Source organism: Equus asinus, chromosome 22, assembly GCF_041296235.1.
Source record: "Equus asinus isolate D_3611 breed Donkey chromosome 22, EquAss-T2T_v2, whole genome shotgun sequence".
Taxonomy (NCBI): Eukaryota; Metazoa; Chordata; class Mammalia; order Perissodactyla; family Equidae; genus Equus; species Equus asinus.
In genome coordinates this window covers 53,570,068-53,574,952 of record NC_091811.1, presented here as the reverse complement: position 1 = coordinate 53,574,952, position 4,885 = coordinate 53,570,068, and positions in this window count along the sequence as shown.

Below are 4,885 nucleotides of genomic sequence, written 5' to 3'. Positions count from 1 at the left end.
GGGAAACCGAGGGAGCAAAACAGACGCGCAGTCTCTGTGTTCCCAGACCTTCGCAGGGAAGGCAGGCCCAGTAAACAACCAGCAACAAATAATTACAAATTGGGCTAAGTGCCGTGGAGACAGGAAAGTGTAATTAGCCCATGCTTACCTCTCCCTGCCCTCATTACCAAACACCCGCACCTGCCGGACCTCCCTGGCACCCTGCTCGGCCAAGGGCCTTGGTTCACTGAGTACCTGGCACAGCGAGGGAGTTGACAACAGTTTTAGGAACATTCGATGTCCCTAGAAAAAAATAATTTAATTAAAAAAAATAGCCATCATCCACGTGGCTTGTACAACCTAATTTTACAATCCACTGAGGCCCAGAGAGGTCAAGCATTTGGCCCCAACCCACATAGCTGGTAAGTGGCGGAGCCCAGGTCAGAATCCAGGCCTCATGTCCCCAGGTCCAGAGCTCTGCCACCACCCCGAGGCTGCCCCCTAGTCTATCCTGAACCACTGCACAGCCCCAGGGGTCTGCAGCCTCCTGGCCTCATTCAGATGCCTTCTTTACAGATCAGCGCTGTCCAATAGAATTGCATGCGATGATGGAAATGGTCCATATTTGCACCAACCAACGCGGACACAGGGCAGCACTCAGCAGGTTCAGGGAAACGGGTCCAGTTTAGTCAGCGGTGGGTGGGGGTGGCAGGGGCTGTGGAAAGAAAGAGGGTATGGCAGAGATGAGACACAGAAGAAGGGCAGTAGGTGCCCTTGTTTGATGTCCCAAAGTACCTTCTGGACTTTATCCCATAATCCGCAGCGAGCCACCGAAGGACTTTATGCAAAGTAATAAAATGCCTTGATTGCTGCCTACCTGGGCCCCCAAGGTGCTCACTGCTCCTCTGAGCTCTGAAGCATCTCCGACACTCCAGTAATACTGGCTCTTGTCCTTCTCACCGTCCCACACAAGTAGTCTCTCACCCCACAGCTCTGGTTACTATCGTAGCCTGAACACTCTCCTCGCCCCTCCTGGACAGCTCTTCCTCTTCCTTCAAGCCCTTGCTCGCTGTCCCCTCAGGGAAGGCATCCCAGACGCCCTCGGCGGGTCAGCGCCCCTCCTGTGACTTGGAGACTGCCTGGCACATGGAGGGGCTTCACAGGCCTGTTCTAGTTTCTCTATCCTTGCTGTTAGTTCCCTCTCTCTTGGCCCCTGCCCTCCGCAAATCTGTGCTCAGCTCTCCCCAAACCCCAACTCTGGGACCCTCAGAAATTCTTTTCCCACAGGCGCAGGTTGCTCAAAGGCCCTCGGCCCTGTGCCGAGACCAGCCCATTCCAAGGACGTAGCTCCGTGCAGGGCCTCCCTCCTGCGGCCTCACAGGCCTGCTCAAAGGGCCAGTCCAGAGAAAAGAAGTGGGAGTTTCCAGCCTCATCAGGGAGAGGGCCCTGACCCAGTGAGCATAGATGTGGACGTGCATTTAGGAGAGAGGAGGAGAGAGAGATAGGAACCTAAGTGGGCTCATCTAGGAAGACTTCCTGGAGGAGTGGGCCACCTTCACATCAAGCCCTGGAGTGAGGCTAAGATTCTCCCTGGCCCAGAGCATCCCAGCCTGCCTCCCCAAGGTCCATGTCCCAACCCAGAGCACCAGCGGGCCTGAGATGTGCTCACTGGAACATTCATCCAGCAACTATGCATTGCTACCCTGCGTTGTCCCAGGCCTGCCACCTCCACGGGCCCGGCCTGGGGGCCAAACAGGGAGAGGGCACAGAGGAGACACTGAAACTGTGACACAGGGATGCCATTCCCATAAGGCCATCCAGCTGGGCTGCAGGGACCAACCAGACACCTCTCCTCCCAGGGCTGAGAGAGTCCAGGGCCAGGACGCTGAGTGGGCAGGAGACCAAGAGGGATGGGTAGGCAGGGAGGAAGAGCGAAGAGGGGGATGAGAATGAGAGGGAGACAGAGCAGAGGCTGGGAGGGACTGATGTGGAGAGAGAAGTGGAAGGAGGAAGCAAAGGAAAGGAGCAAAGTCCCCTTTGTTTCTTTGAGGACCAACTTCCAGCGCCTCTGGACAGCCCAGCCCCAGCCTCCCCCACCCCGTAGCTCTGGCCAGCCCTCTGTCTTTTCTCTGCCTCCTGGGTGATCAGGATTGCATCCTGTCTCCAGCTAAAGGGGACCAGGGGCAAAGGGGCCCCTGTCCCTGGACCATGTAAGGACCGCCCAGGACAGGCCTCCAGAATCTGTGAGGGGCACAAAACACCCACGCTCGTGCCCCACCAGAAGCCCTCAGCAGGTTTGTTTGTGAGTACGTCCAGGAGGGGCTCGGAGACTGCCCAGGGACCCAAGCATCCCCAGAGAGATGGGAAATCTCACCCACCTTCCATCTCCCCTCCCCCAACCCCTGCCAGGCGCCCCCTGTTCCCTAGGGGCCTGAACCCCAGATGGTTCGGGCTCCGTACCAAAGCCAGAGAGGGTCACATCAGGTCCTCATCCAGGTGGAGAGGCAGAGGCCTGTCCAGTTCCCCCAAAGATGCCAATGCAGGGGTGAAGGGAGCCATGGGTGGAGCTAGGAGCGGAGGTGGGGGTAGGGCTGGGTGGTTCCGTGGAGCTGTGTCTATTTGGGGCTTTTTTGCCGCTCTTCCTGTTTGGCAGCCCGAGCTGTTACAGCCAAGGACACTTCTATGATTGCACCCAAGGGAGACGGCCCGGCAGAGAGGAGACAGCACGCGGGCCCACGTCCCACCTGCGGCCAAAGCCCCAGGTGAGCGTGCCCTCCATGCCTCCAAGAGGCCAGGCCACCCCCAAGGAAGGCCGCCCAGTGCTCAGGCCCCAGAGACGGCCCTGCAGTGCCAGCCTCGAAGCCAGGGACTTGCACTTAACTGTGACAGGTCAAAACTCAGGGGCTGACAGAGGTCAGCGGAAGTCAGCAAGAAACAGCAGCCTGTAGGGATCAGGGGCACTTCTGAGAGGGGGGAGGGAGCCCGGGACAGTAGGAAGACAGCTTCCTCTTCTCTCCCACTGCTCCTTCCAGGGTCACCAGGCTTAGAGAATCAGCAAGGAAGAAGGGCTCATAACCAAGGGTCTGGGTTCAAGTCCATCACTGACAAATTCATGACCTTAGACAGGCACTTACCCCAACGAGCCTCAGGTTCCTCCTCTGTAATAGGAGCTGGTGAGAATAGGGGCTTGATGAGGACCAAGGGGACAAATCCATGCAGAGCATTTGGGACATACCTGACTTCTCGGCTGGTATTCTGGCACCACAGAGCCCACACACCATTGCCCACCCTCCCTCTCCCCACAGAGCCCACAGGGGTAGCCACATGGAGGAGGGGAGGGGGCTGAGTCTGACCACAAGCCGTTCAGATAGCAGGTCCAGGAGGCCGGGGTGGGCCACGCAAGTGGGTACCGAATGGGAAAAGGAGCAGCACGTGTCAGAACTGGGGACACAGACACCATCGCAGAAACCCAGTCACCTAGAAGTACCTCGCCAGCCTACCCCTAGCATCAGAGCCTGGGACCCAGTCTCAGGATAGATTCGTGGCCTCAGCACCGATTCCTGTGCCCTAGCGGCCAGAAATGCCCACGGTGTAGGAGGGAGGTCTGGCCTGCGTGGCAGGAGGCCAGGAATCGGCAGTGTGACCCGGGCAGTGGCTCCTGTCCCCAGCCTGTCTCGTCCTCCAGTCACAGAGGGGACTGAGATCTCTTCCATCCCTGACCACGTGAGTCTCTTCTCTCTCTGCTGTGGTCCCACCACCCAGGTTGGCATGCTGGGTCCAGGGAGGACACACACAGCCACCCAGCCAGAGCAAGAACAGCCAGGGATATCAGGCCAGGGAGGAAGGAAGAGCAGGCCCAGGAGAGCTGGGCACTCCCTGGAAGCGGACCAGCGGGGCCTCCAGAACCGCAGAAGGCGAGAGGGAGTGCTCTGGGCTAACCAAGCCTCCCGCTACCCCATCAGAGGCTGTGTGGGAGCAAAATATATCTATTTATACTCCATATTTAAGATGAAGCAGGGGAAGGAGAAGGAGAGAAGAGGAAGGGAGGACGGGAGGAGCGAGAGGGAGAGAGGCAGGAGCACATTCTCAGAGCCCAGAGGCAGAGCTGCAGTCGCTCCCCGATGGACTCAGCTCCCAGAAGGAAGGCCCCGGGTCTTAGGCCTCATTCCCTCAAACCTTTGTGCCCAGCCCTCTGCTTGGTTGTCTGCTAACTTCCTGAGGGGTCGGTATCTTCATCCCCATTTTATACACGAGCACAGAGTCAAGGAGCCTGCCCGAGGCCACACCATGGTGAGCAGCCCACTGAGTCTTGAACCCCAGTCTCACTCATGCAAAGCCAAGGACCCTTGGTCTTGAGCACCTGCGTCCTCTCCAGCCTCTGATGCACAGGAGGTGCTCAATAAAAGACAGATCAAAGGAAGGAAGGGGGGACAGAAGGAGGAAGGAAGGAAGACGATAAGATTAAAGAAGATAAAGGAAGGAAGAGGAGAAGATAAGCCGGGGAGACTCGTGGGCAACTGAAAAATAAATAACAAAGGTGCTGTTTTCCAGTGTCGGGCTGGCACTGTGCCCAGGTCAGCTGCCCGACACACTCAGGGAGCTTGCCTCATCTTTTCCAGAAGTATGTGAGCCCAGATACGTCAGCCTTCAGGTATGCAGTGAGCTCTGCGGTCAGAGCAGCTCTCTCTCCTCTCTCCTTCCTTGTCAGATATGCCCTTCCTCTTGCTGCCTCCCACCCCCCACCTGGCCAGCCACCCCAGCCTTGCCCCCTGCCCTGGAGCCAGGCCCGGGTCAGGTGGGGGCCTGCGAACAACCCCCTCTGCGGGGCAGATCCCGGCCCTGGGAGGAGATGGGAGCGTGGGGCCGGGGGAGGGGCGGGAACGCCACATCATCTAACAGGTTGGTC